Source organism: Aythya marila (genome assembly GCF_965140915.1).
Source record: "Aythya marila genome assembly, chromosome: 9".
Taxonomy (NCBI): domain Eukaryota; kingdom Metazoa; phylum Chordata; class Aves; order Anseriformes; family Anatidae; genus Aythya; species Aythya marila.
The window spans coordinates 19309612-19323956 of NC_139050.1; the positions used below are offsets into that span (position 1 = coordinate 19309612).

Consider the following 14345-nt stretch of genomic DNA (forward strand, 5'->3'; position numbering starts at 1 on the left):
TCCTAGTATTTATTTATATTTTTACATTTTTAGCCAGGCAATGTTTCTGCATTCATGAAAGCAATCTATCAAGTCCAGTCAAGTTTGTCTGGGTTCTCAAGCACACACAAAACGCAGCCATCCTGTGACAGGAGAACAATACCCCACGTTGTACAGCGTCTGCTTTTCTTTGCTGTAAAGCCTGCTCCTCTCACCAGATGTCCTAGATTCCTTGCAATGAAACAAAGTTCCTGATCTCACATTCAGTGCTCTCAACTTTCATTTTAGAGACCTATCACGTGCTCCCCACTACCTCTTTTCCATACCAGCTGCAGACTATTCAGGCCTTCTCTGCTCCGAAGTCATTCCATCTTTCTGCTAACCTCCTCTTCACCTTTGCATCTCTCCCAGCCTTACTTATCCTACCCTTTTTGCAAAGGAAAGGGAGAACCATAGCTGCACAGCATAGTCTGGGGCCAAACTACACACAGGCTCATGTTCTGACCAACTGGGCTACCCATTTCCATCCCTGGAAGCGTTCAATGTTTGGTTAGATGGGGCTTTGGGAAACCTGACTGAGTGAGGTGTCTCTGCCCATGGCAGAGGCGGCTGGATTGGGTGATCTGTAAGGTCTCCTCCAACCCAAACCATTCTGCAATGCCATGGCAGTGTTTTCTTTTGTTTTCCTAACTGGTTGCTTTCTGACCATCCCTGAGCACTGAGACATTTCACTGCACTATCACGGACCAACGCAGTCGCTGCAGCACCTCAGAGGTCATCACACCCAAAGCAAATCTCTAACAGCACATCACAGGCACTGAGCCCGTCCTTCCATTCCATTCAGCATGGCCATCATGAGAAAAATACACCAACAGACATCTCCAGAGCAGGCCATCACGCCTCCTCCCTCAGCCACATGTCCTGCAAGCACAGGGCCAGGGGACGACCAGGCTGCCCTTCTCAGCCATTAAAGAACCTCCTCCAGATGGACCCTCTACCTTGTTATTTTCTCTTTAGGAACACAAGGAGGGAGGGTATCAACAACAACAAAAATGACTTTTTGGAAGCGTTTTCTTTCAAGTATGCCCACTACCTACTTTTGCCACACTTCAGTGCTTAAGACGCATTAGAGTGAGAACGATGTCTTCCCAAATCCACTACTTCCTAAGCAACTCTGGCTAGCAATACGGTTATCTTTTTTTTTTTTTCCTTCCCTCCTTTGTAGTTGCAGTTTGGGCTTTTAAAATTATCTGCAGAAGCATTAAGGTGCCAGTGCAGGTTTAGAAAAACGCTTTTCCACTAACACCTCATGCATATTTAGAAGGGCTTTGCTACCGACTTCTTTTTGAAAAACAGCTTAAAGAAGCAGTTTTATTTTCTTCATCGTTGTAATGGTCTCAGCGAGCAGACTCTGAAATGGAAAGCCCTAAGCACACTCGCGGTGTATTTAAGGAGGCAGACCAGGAAAGCTTTCCAATTACAAAACGTTACAAATGAACCCAGATAACACCACTCACAGCAGCCTGGAGAATTATGAATTACTGATAACCATCCTCAGTCTACAGATAAAAAGAAATACACAGAAGGTTAAAAACCATCTTTTTTTGATCAGGCGAAGCATGAGCAAGACTCCCTCTCCATAGGGCTGAATCAGATGTTTATATTTACATTTCTTAATTACAAGCATAGGCATAAACATGTTCCTCTTAACACATAAACCAGCATGAAAAAAAAACAACCACAAAGCAAGAATATGCAGTCGTAAGAACTTTCCTGTCCCCACATACAAACAATGATAATACAGATGGACCACAATCAAATTAGTTATTCACAGCACAGGCTGAGTTTACACCAGCAGCCTTTTAAGTTGAGCCCCACAGCCCTGGTTAGGCTGCTCCGCACCGCCGGCTGTTGGAGCCCATCTCCTCCCTGCCCAAGGCAGGTGCTCTCATTCCTCATCACGCTGGCACCCCGCACCCCGAGCCAGCTCCTTACAGGCTCGGATGGATTGAAGTGGTGAAGAATTACTCACTTTTCCCTTCTCAGTTTGGGTTCTGCTGTCTCAGCTGCCTTACCGAGAGCACCTTGGAGCCTGAGATGAACGCCGGGGTCTATGCAGGGCAGGGAGCAGGACCGCAGGACACATACACATTAAATCCTTCTAGATGCTATCTATTCCAAATAAATGTCATCCTTGACTTTTTTTTTCCCCAAACATTAACTGCCAATACTTTTTTTTCCCCCTCCAAACAAAGACTTGCAAATGGGCCAAAAGGGACAGCCCAGAATCGACACTGTTTTTAGAGCAACTGCACCAAAACAGCAGCTTTGTTTTAAATTGGGAAATGGACATGTGCTGGAGCTGTGTGTATAGTCATTTTGTGTGCACATTCATTTTACTTGTGCATGTAAGCACGCCTCCAGGGTTTGGATTTGGAAAGCAAAAATGTAAACAGAAACAGTTTTGAAGTATAGTTGGCAGCTTGTGTTTCTGTGTACACTTTCAAATCTGGAAAGCTGCCTGGAATAAAGGGAATCAATTATGTTCTTCGACAGTCGAAGGAGTGTAATTTAAGAGAATTCGAGAGAGATTTAGATCCAGCTATGGCTCCGTGCAAACACATCAAATGATCACTACAGCACACCTGCAATCTCTGACCTTCCCAAAATACCTTAAACCTTGTTCCTCTGCCAAAAGCTTCGGGATACCACAGATGGTCAGAAAGCCAAACTCAAAGCACCCACTGATCAGACCATATTCTTCTGAACTCACTGCAGCCCTCAGGACCCATTAAGCACATTCTCCGTCACTAACCTTGCTAAGCATCAACAGTGACCAGATTTTGAAGTTCAGTTCAAAAATAAAATACGAGGAAGAAAAAAGGGAAGTGAAAGAACATGCCTCTCAAAATACTGATTCCTACTTGCTTCCACACTTAGCAAATTACTGCTAACTTATATGATCTGTTTTCTTATACGGTAGAAATCAGCTACAGTCCAACAGCTACAGAATTTAGAATAAAGGATTCTAAGACAAAAGACTTCAAAATTTGCTTTTGGTAAACTAGGAGACCAAAATCAATGCAAAAGAGCAGACTAAACACTTGATACAATTTTATCAGGCTGTACTTGAAACTGAATTACTCATTCAGTAAACTCCTAAACTTTAATTGAAGTCCATTAGCTTCTCCAATTGTAAGACAAATCTCATTACATTGCTGTCATAAACAGGATGTAGTAATGCCTTATAATAATTGGTGGTATCTTTGGTATCAAGGAGCTGCTCATTAAGATTTGTATGGAGATTTGAATTCTTTTCCAGTTAGAAGTTTCCTCTAGACTCTTAACCACTGGCTTCAAATGAAAAATTCTTCTGCTCATTAAACAATCCAACCACGTTTCTAGATTCCAGTTTACTGCACACTCACGTGTGGGTTCGAAGATTTCCTCACTTCCCTATCAAACTGGCAGAAGAACCAGCTACAGCCAATTCCCCCAAACAAGCTATTTTTATTTCTACGGAATCCCCAAAGCCAACATCATGAAAAAAATAAAAGCCTGCAACAAAAGTAACCCTCTTCAGAATGCAAACATCTATATTCTGTTTTGTCCCTGAAATTTCAATCTTGCTCAAGCCCAAAATGTTTTACTGTCACTGTCAGACGCAGTCATCCCAAAACTCACCATGAAGAGAACTGGGCAGAGTTGCCTGGCTCATTTTGCTGCTGTCCAAACCTGCTGCGTGGTGACAGTACGGCTGCCTCAGACTAGATATTTTCAGTCTTGTCCTTTTGTTCTTCCTGCTTGCCAAGCTGGCATTTTTCCAAACTGCAGGAAGACTAGTACAAAGATGTCTGGGACTGTCCTCCCTTACAGCATTGTCACACGCAGCAGCAACATTTGCTTTGTCTCTAGCAGAGAGCAGGAGACCAATGCATTGCAAGTTACGTGTCTGTCTCTTCTGTATTATTTTTGTCTTTATTCTTTCACAGAAAAGGCACAAATACGCAGAATTGCTTATCAGATCGCAACCAGCAGCTCAAGGGAAACGAGCACGCAGAGGGATTGAACAGTTAAAAAACACATCTCATAGCATTTTGTTTCCTTCTGAAACAGACACGCAAATATTCCTAACAATACCAGTTTTACTTGGAGTTACATACTTGTCCCCCCTGCCCCAACAGCACCCAGTACTTTTGTTCTAGACTGAGCTAACAAATTAACATTATTGGTAGCATCTGTACAATTGTAGCACAGCTGAAATACAACATTTTTTCTCACTGGAAACTAGTGAAACTCAGTTTTAGTTTAGTTCATTCAGTGCTCTATCACATGCAAATTTTTTTTTGTTGTTTGTTTCAGAAAGTAATATCCTTGGATTCTGCTTGTAGTGACATCCAGAACCTCAAGTAAAATCAATCGTGAGGTCATTCAGGAAAAAAAAAGAACTCACTATGTAGTATTGCTGGCCAATACTGAAAAAATGCTAGAAAAAAATACAGTATCAAACAAACAGCTGAAAAAAGCACAAGATGAACAGATTTTAAAACCAGAAATATTACTGCTGGAATCCTTTTTTTTTTTTTAAATAAGAACAAAACACCTTCACAAATGCTATGCTCTCAACATCACACTATTTTCCAAGCCCCCTGACCACCCCCACCCGTGCAAGCACGCTGTGTGCAGCCCCGCTGGCTGCCTGGGAGCCACGCACACAGGAGCACGAGCAAGAGGCATCTGCAAGTCGCTGGTGACCTCTGCAACTCCCACCACGATTGTGCTTTTTCCCTAGGGATCCCGTGACATACCAAGAGCAGAATGTCTGTCCCAGAACATTTTCTGCCAGTTAAAGGCAGATTTGTTTTCTTTGTTAAACAAAGGAAAGCCTGGAATTATATCTCTTCTTTAGACCAAAATCATTCACTAATTCCACTTCTAGCTTTACCTCAAAGGAAAGGATCTTGTACTCACAGAGACTAGCAGCCCCAAAGTGCAGTGCAGAGGCAGAAAGGCACCTCCTCTTTACTCTCCATACGTGTGCTTACCCACTATTTTGACCATAGCTTGGCTGCAGGCACGTGGGATGAGAACTACTCCTCTGTCTGACTGTGCTGGGGCCGTTCCTCTGCAGCTAGGTGTGCGCCCTGGAGCTCGGTGAGCAGCACTCCCATCCTTTCAAGGTGTTTAAGTCAAAAGCCTCCGAGTTAGGCAACAAAAATCAGAGCGACAAGCCACTCTGTACCAACAGAAAGAAGGTTTTGCCATGATTACGTATTTTCTTTAATACTTTCTTTTATACTGGTGACAAAACATACACAGGGCTTCTCTTTCAGTTTTTGCATGCAGAGTCTTCTGCTTTTGGGAATTAGCAGAGAATGATGTAAACAACAGATTACTCCAGAATTTCTTCCACGAAACTGGACTAGGTAGGTAACAAACGCTATATATGCACGCACAGGCGTAAACATTAAGCTCCACCTTAAATAACACTGTTTACTTTTCTTTCTGTTTCTTCCCATCCTCCCCCCTTCCTGGGATATTTGGAACCCAGACAGTAAACAGGATCTTTAAAAACAGGAAGTGCTGGCACGGGGACAAGGACAAGGAGCTGGAGCGGGACGAATCCAGGTGTTGTGTGCTGCTCCCAGCCCTCGCCCAGGCAAGCAGCTGGGCAGGGCTGCAGCTGGGACACGGGGGCTTCCTGGAGCTGCCCCCGGTTTTTGGGAGTAAATCCGCGCTGCAGCAAGGTGAACCTCTAGTCCTAGGGAAAAAAGAGGGGAAATTTCCTCCTGCTACCATACCTAGAAGGGCAGGGAAAGAAACGCAGAGGGACACTGAGGCACTGCAGACCCTAAATGTGGCACTTTGCCCTCTGCCACAGTCAGGGCTGTCTGCCGGGCACCCCAACAGCTCACGGGGATGGGGGCACAGGGAACACACGTTCCTAAGAAAACAGGGCTGAAATCAGGCCAACTGCTGTTTATTAATTTTATCTTTCCCCAGCAGACCCACCCCACGAGCCCTTCCTTTACTACAGAGGAGCTGAAAATGCCGAACTCAACAGATTTTGACTTGGAGCACGCTGTGTACACAGCCCACATCACGTTGCTCAGAACAATGTCTGAGAGCAACGGTAAACTGAGATAAAAGGTTTCTGCTGCCCTGAAGGAATTGCTCCAGACCCCGAAAGCAACAGCGTAAAATAAAAAATAAGTTCTGAGGTGGCACTAGATAGCAGAATTTCTGCAACTCTGCAGGTTTTTTAAATATTAAATATAGAAGAGCGAACTGGAAGACAGAAGTTTCTGTTCTGTAATCCAAATATAACTAGTTTTCCATTTCTTCTGTCTTCGCTCACTTCTGTGGTCAAACAGCCTTTGTAGAAGCACAGGTTTAGTTTGCATAGCCATGCTGACTTTCCTTAAAAAAAAAAACAAATAACATGCACTACAATTTATTTACTGGCAAACAGAAGTTGGGATGCAGCTTCACTTTTGACAGAGCATTTTTAAAAAAAAACATGCCTCAGCAAAAGCCATGGAAGTAGTGTTTCATTTTGTTTTTTAAGCTCCTCAACTAAAACCAAAACAACCCCACGCATTTTCCACTGAGGTATTTCCTAACTCTCTAAAATCATTTGTTGAACGAAAGTCTGTGACGGACTTAACACAAAGCCACAGCTACCTAAGTGAAATTTTTTTTTTGCAGCTAATCCCTCTCACCCTACAAACAGCTAAAATTAACCCAGCCCTCAGGAAGCCCTACCCAGACAGAGACGTAGAATAAGACAGGAGGCAAAGGCATCCCGTTCTGGGAACCCTGCCCTGCAGTAGTCACCTGCTTCTTCCCAACCTACAGCCACCACAGCAGAGTAGTTGGGCTTTTTCGGAGTCAGGCAAAATTGTGAGCACCACTCCCAGCAGCCTGCGACGCAGAGCCAGTCGCTGTGTATTTAGCAGAAGGTAACCCTGCTGAAAGGCAAACACTGGGATGATGAAGAGCTTTACTGACTACCTGAGCAGTGTCAGGGCTCATTTATTACCGACGGCTTTATTTAAGCTATAAATAAAGCAAAGTTTCTGTGAAACCTGGAGGAGCCTCCGTGTGTTTTGGTTCCAGCTGCTGGCCCAGGTTGTGAAAGCACTAATTCCAGGGAGCGCTGACCAGACGTTGAGCTTGCTGCTGGGGCACCTCCTGCCTGTCCTTCAAGCTGTTCCCCAATTCACATTTACTATATCTGAAAGAAACTACCAGTATTTGCCTAGACAGATATTTACAAATACCAGGAACTTTCCTAAGAAGAAAGTGACATAAGCTCACAGGCATTTAACCACTGAATGCCATCAACTTCCCCACAATAACTTGAAGATTTCTCAACTCCCCTGCTTGGAAATTGCTTTCATTTCCACAGCTGATGAAACACATGGATAGGTTGGGATGTGCTGCCTACCACTATGATCAGAGCTCTGCTAGAAAGGCTGTATTGCAGTGATTGAACTTTCTCTAAAAAAGCCAAAGTAACACTAGTGGTGGTCAGTGTCTGCTATTAAGAGCACTTTATATACCTCAAACAAGAAGTGTTTTTAATACAAGGTGCTCTGGAAACATTTTGTTAACGCCTTTGCAAATGTATATATTCAAAAGGACTGGAAGCCTGGTGAGTTTAACCTTGAAACAGAACATCGCACCAGCTGAAGTGTTTGGGATTTAATTCTAGCCCATAAGAAACACCAATTAGGGAGAGCAACCATACTGGCAAGTCATCTAACTCATCTTTATTTTGTTTTTATTATTTATTTATTTTTTTAAACAAAACCTGCTCATGCAAAAGGACAGCAAGAAGAGACCAGAAGCTGTAATAATGGTTACACTTCTCACATCACCTTGCAGGTGCTTGTGATACCGTCCTGTCTGCTGCTGTACAATGAAGGGCTTGGAAAAGGGGTGGTGAAAGAAGAGCTGGATTGCAAAGTAATTTGACAACACAATCAAACAGAGGCTTGAGAGTCAGGGATAGCTTTTGCTCTCCTTTTGTTCATGTAGTTTTGTTGCTCACCAGTTCACATTTTCATCCTTTATCTCTCGATAGTTGTTATGCCATCTTCCTCTACATGTCAAAGCGTTCCAAGTCGGAGCTATCTAAGATCAAGGGAGCGCTGCTCAGCAGCGATAACTACAGCAGGGCTTTCTCCTCCATTTCAGAGCAAGTTGGAGAGGAAGACAGCTTATTAGGATTTACTAACAAGCAAAGTAATTATGCTTCACCTACTGAATTAAGATGTTAAAGTCCACTTTAAATACGTTATTTTAGATAAAAAACGCATCCAAAAAAAAAAATCACATAACTTCTTAAGTATACCCTCTAAAAGACAGCATCTCAATTTCACGTACTTTCCCATATTTTACACCAGAACACATAATTTATTATAAATCCCCATAACAAGCTTGCTAGACTAGAAGTGGCACTCACGGGCACAGGCCTGGATGTTGCTTAAGAATTAGCTCTTTCACTTCGACAGAAGAGGTTTCCTTGGGACAAGTGCTCTTCTATAGTACTTAATATTAAAACCAAAGATCTCAGAGGTAACAGCATGAAATTGCAAGAATATGAAATACAATTTGTTAACTACTTTCCTCCCAGCAATGGAGACTGCCTTGATACACTGATAAGCAGAACTGGATGCTCAGCATCCACATACACTTTTCAAAGCCCAGCAGAAGTTTTCAGATTTACGAGTTCCATCTCCACTTCTAAAATCCAGCAGTAGCATTTGCTGATTATTCTGCTCAGAGCTGGGAACATAAATACAAAAATGAAGAGTAAGTGGTATGTTTTATAATCTAAGCAGTTTAATGACCACAACATGCATATTTTAGAGTATTATTTGGAATGGAAGTATTTACTTCCCGTCTCCCAAAGGGAGTCTATCCAGAAGCTTCTCCCCATGTTAACTGAATTAACTTGATTTTAAAGCTATGTCTGTAGTCAAGGATCACTTCGTTATTTTCCATCCTTAACGAAAAGTTACTTAACAGCACAAGTACCAAAGTTAGGTAATAACACGTCTCACCACACAAAGCATATTTGTGAAGTCTGAGAAAAAGAGTTAATCTCCACTGTGCTTGCACAAAAAAACAGCCTTCACTCTCTGGTCAGCGTTACTTTATTTGTGCCTGTAAGCCCAGATGGTCAGTGCTTAGCTTGCCTACATCTTCCCAAAAATTAGTCTCATCGCTTCTCTAGGAAGTCAGATGCCAAAATCTCCAGGTACAGAAAATTTTGTTCTATTATATTCAGATGAGAGAGCAGGGAGGTATTTCTGCTTATGGCAGATTTGTTTCAGCTGAAGTTCTGAATTTTGGTATTTTCTTTTCAGTCCTGCTCAAGGCTTTTTGCATTTTCAGGATGTTCAAGAACTGCTGGTTTCTTTATTGACTGCTAATATCTTAAAGACTGAATTAGGTTGCAACCAGGCATAACCTTTTGCTCTATTGGAAGAAAAAAAACAAAGGTCATGTCCACCACAAGGACTATCAGCTGTTTAGCAGTGAGTTTAAGACATTTCCCAGACAACAAATGCAATCACAGCAGAAAATCTATGCTTCTGGAAGGGGACCATGACCCAGGTTAACAGCAAGAATCAAAAGATGTCAGGAGGAGTCTTGGAAGAGGCATTCATCATAATTAAGTGCCACATTAAGTACTGGCAAAAGACTGGCTGCCTTGCACCTTAAATAAATAATTAGTGTGAAAAAAACTGTTCAGTCTGAGCCACAGATAAGTCTTTTGACATACTGTACAATCTAGGAGGCAAACTTCCAGTTCCCTTTCCTTTCTTTTCTGTTTCGACTTAGAAAGAAAATACACAAGGGATGTTTCTCCACATTTCTTTGCCTTAGAAGAGGGTCATAATGTACAGCCAATAATGTGACTCAGCTGTCTCAATTTCAGAGAACTTTACAGTAAATTTTAGTCAATTCAGTAAGCCTCCCGTATCTGACAAACACGCTTCGCATTTCACAATCCTCAAAAGCTCCCCTTGCAAGTATTTCTTTAACTGGAAGCTATAAGTAAAACCACCAGTTTCCCTACAAAAAAAAAAAAAAAATCCAAGTATATAGGTTAAGAACATTAATTCAAGAAAATTAACCTATAGGGTGGCCAAAAATAAATAAATAAAAAGATCTGAGGTATCCCTAACCTGCTACCGGTAAAAAGCAACGAGGCACAAACCAGGAGAACATTGAACCCGAAGTTCTACGCTTGACCCAGCTGCTCTCACGCCAGACCGCAGCAGAGCTGATTTACTTCTGCTGCTGCATTGAGCTCGAAGCACGCCAGCGAGGTGAAGGCTTCTGAAGGCCTCCATCATTCTCTCTCTTTCAATTTTGCAAAAGTAAGTTGGTTTCTTTGAACTTCATTGCCTTGTTTCTAGAGTTCAGGTACTCAGGCGTAACTTTTCAGAAGCAGACCGTAAACATTCCCAGCGAGTGCACTTGCTCAATCATGCCTGCCACGGGCTTTAATTCCCCGCGTTACCAGCTTTGAGAAAAAGTACGCTGTTAATGGAGAACAAGTGATTATTTCCACTGTCCCTCACACTCCCTGTTTGAAATGCACAGGGTTTTTCAACTGCCTCTCACAATATCTGATCCAGAATTAACTAGGAAAATACTTTCCAAGAAGCAAAGTGTAAACGCATGCTATATAAAACAGACACACTGTTTGCAAAGCCATTGCTCAGACAGAGGGCAGATTCAGAACTGCAGACACTACTCAGTCTGCAGCATTCCTGTTTGCCCACAGTTTACTTGCATAATTTACAAAAAATGCAACTTTTAAAAACAGTTTAACTCCCCCCCGAGCCTCCCTCCTTTTAAAAATAATAAATACATATTTTCAAGTTAAAACTACAGCAGTGTTACAGGGGAAAAAAAGAGAGTATTCAGAGTTATTTCTGGTTCATTTAACACTCCATTAACCATTCAGAAATAGAATTACAGATTAATTCAAGCTGGAAAGGACCTCTGGGAGCTATCTGAACCAACCACGAACTCAAAACACTTCACATGTTTGACGTCCAAATAAATACTGAGAGAAACAAATCTATTTTCTCTCTCCACCGTGCACATTGGGATTAGGATACTACAAAGACAAACTTGTAACAATTCTTTACCATGACACATTCAACTTAAACAGTAAAAATTCCCACCCCGTTTTAGCTTAAATATTTTTATGCCTTTTCTAGTCTTAGCTACAGTTTCAGACAGGCATGGTCACTTGGAGCAACTGGACTTGTGGCTTTTTAAAAGGAAGAGACAAAACTCCTAGATGGATGGAACACAATGCATGAAGGGCTGAAAAAAACAATCCCTACCTTATCTTTCACTTCAAGGCATGAAGCTTTTTTTTTTTTTTTTTTTTTGCAGTTTGCTGAAGTACAAACACACATTCTCTCTCTAGTGTTCCCCCTCCAACTCATGGACATGCACAAAACACCCATATGTCTTTGACTAGAAGACTTACTAGATCTCAGACATTTTCCTGTAATTACAAAACTGAAAGTTACGAGACAAAACTCACTTTTATGTTACTTTAATACTAAATTAGAAAGACTAATTTTGAAGTATTATTCCTGCTTCAGTCACATATCATAAAAAATTAGTTTTAACTGTTTCCTCACCTGTATCAAAGTTAAATAGAAAAAAATCTTCACTTCCTTTCATCCAAGCACATTTTTCATGCGCTTTGTCAAAATTGACATAGGTTGTAGTTAATGTACTCAACTAGACGAAGCAAGCAGGTGTGTGGGTATCATATACACACACACGATACCCACCTATGAGATGGTGGTGTTTCTAGTATGATTTGGAACTGATGTATCAGCATAACAGATCTATGGCAAGGATTCTGTACATAAAACATCTATTCATTAACAAAGCTGTTTCTGCAGACTAAATGCCAGCCTTAAGTTTGTTGTTTAACTATTTACAGATAAATCTCTGACTTAAAACCTGTGATGATCATCAAGGTTTTTCAAAAGTGGCTTGCACACGAGCAAGCCATTAGCAAGCACAGTGTGTACTTGAATCTGAGGAACAGCTGTTTTCAGAAAGAAGTCTGTTCTTCACGTAATAACACCTTTTAAATATATGATTTTCACCCAGTAACTAGAAACCTCTTATGATCTCGTTGGTTTTGTGAGACATTGTGACATTAAGTGCAGAGCCCTTGCTTGTAGGAATTCCTAATCCAAAACTTCCAGCAACTTTTTAGGACAGCTACCCTGGAAGCGCTGCTCCCCACCCGCTTTCAGAAAGCAGTAACAGCCTGGTTGACAGAGAAACAGTTAACCAAACACTGGGCTACTTTACGACTTCCAATAAAGCACAACTGCTTTGTAAACAGCTCAGCTACACCACCTTTTCCAAAGAACGCTCCAGAAAAACACACACACACACACGCACTCAGTTCCCTAACTAGTGGACATAACCTGTAAGAAGAAGCAAAACATTTTTGCCATTAATACAGAATGAGTAATTGAAGGAGCAGAACAGCAAAAACATCTGGGCACGGATTCGTAGGCTAGGCTTAAGCAGTCTTTGAAAAACATGAAGTGTTGTCTGCAGGTTGCTAAGTTTGGCATCAAGTTAACGCCTCTGAAGCGCAGGGCATCTGCTCGAGCAGAACTCCAACTGCAGCTCTGAAACTGTCGTGTTTATTGTCTTAATGAAAAAGCAGAGCGCCTCATGGATCACAGGCAGAGCTCTGTGGTTTCATAAATTCCCCTGTAAACACTATGAGCTGGGCTAATGTGGGGTTTGTCTACACAATGACATCCTCTAAAATACACTTCCAAATAACTGCTCTGGCAGAGCTTGCCATGGTTATTGTTGGAGAAAAACGTTATTTATTGTTAAATTTTATGTTCGCATGGGGCTTTATTTCAGAACTGATTATCTACTGAGATCCCCACAGCACACAAACATTAAACCCCACCTTCCCGAGCACCGGAATATCCCTGGGAACTCCTGTTGTTTATGCACAACAAGAGGTGGACTTTGATTATTACAAGGCACTGGAGAACTGTAGCTTAGAAACAGCTGAAGCAACCGCTCCAAGAACATCTCTATAAAATAACAGGGGGGTGTTCAGATTGATGCTGACAGCGATGGGAAAGCTGACTTCTGCCACACGATGAATGTGAGAAGAGCTAAAGCTCAAAGCTGGGACGTAAGGGTACGAGGAGGTAACAGAGCTGAGAAGCAGATTTCCTCTATGGAATTGCAATGAAATCCAGTCAGAAGCCAGCTTACCCCTCCTTTCAGGCTCCCTGGAGGATAAACTAAAGCAGGCTTACAGCCCCAACACACACCTCACTCACCCTTATCCCGAGCACGCCGTGCTTACAGCGCACCCCCCGCTCAGCCGCATCCTCCAAGCCCTCCACACAAACACCCGGCAGAGGGAAAGACCCCACAGGGCAGCGCCAGGAACCGCAGCTGTGACACGAACAAACCAGCTCCGCGGGGCAGACCCAGCCCTGAGGAGAAAGCAGCGGGCGGGCACCCCGGGGAACCCCCCCACACCCCTCAGCGGGCCGCCAGCAGCCCCCAGGGGGAGGCCGCGGCCCGGCCCCGCGCCGCCCCTCGCTCACCTCACGGCCGCTTCCGAGCCGGGCAGGGCCGGGCCGGGCCGGGCAGCGCCCCCACGGCCCCCGGCGGCGGCGGCAGCCCCAGCCCCGCGCCTCCCGCCCGGGCAATAACAGGAAGGCGGCGGGGCCTGACCCCGGACGGGGAAGGCGCCGCCCGCCGGAAGGGAACCGCGGCCCGCAGGGGGGGGGGGGGGAGCCAGGCGGAGGAGGGGGGGGGGAGGCCGCAGGGCGCCTGCGCTGCTGGGGAAAGGAGGGGAGGGAGGGGGGAGAGGTGTGGTGGCACCCGGCGTGACGTCACGCGGAGTGACGTCACGCCACGCCGCGTGACGTCACGGAGAGGAGAAGCAGGCCCCTAAGGGCGCTGAAGAAGCGGGGGGGGGGGAGGTCTCCAGCCTGCTGTCGGGCTGCCCCGAGTGGCAGCGTGAGGAATGCTTCAAGTTTTCTCTAAAAAGTGTTGAAATTTGTAAAATTGAAAAATAAAATGTTAATGTAAAAGAGGCTGCGTGAGCTGCTGGAGTCGGGGCGGTTCTGACTGTTAGAAAGGGGGCACACGCACCTAGTGAGTGCTCCCAGGAAATAGGAATTAAAGGCGGCGTCGCTTAAATTGTGTTTGGTTTTTCGGGGTCTCTGCCCGGCGCTGGGCTGCTCAGCCAGAGCCAACGCCACACAGTGCGGGAGGGCTGCGGTGGGACATCCCGAGGGATCACGCCC

At 43.9% G+C, this 14345-nt stretch overlaps 1 protein-coding gene across 4 annotated transcripts in view; it reads right to left on the minus strand.

The window, feature by feature from the left end:
* PIK3CA (phosphatidylinositol-4,5-bisphosphate 3-kinase catalytic subunit alpha) overlaps positions 1–13760 on the minus strand; it is a 42563-nt gene extending 28803 nt beyond the window's left edge. The window contains exon 1 of one of the 4 annotated variants that reach the window (XM_082767190.1): positions 3664–3947. The gene's annotated coding sequence lies outside the window, so the exon portion shown is untranslated. Of the gene's footprint in view, positions 1–3663; positions 3948–5024; positions 5149–13364; positions 13498–13637 lie in introns of those variants that run through there. The other 3 variants (XM_082767191.1, XM_082767193.1, XM_082767192.1) reach the window with 3 other exon arrangements.
* Between the last annotated feature and the right edge of the window lie 585 nt (positions 13761–14345).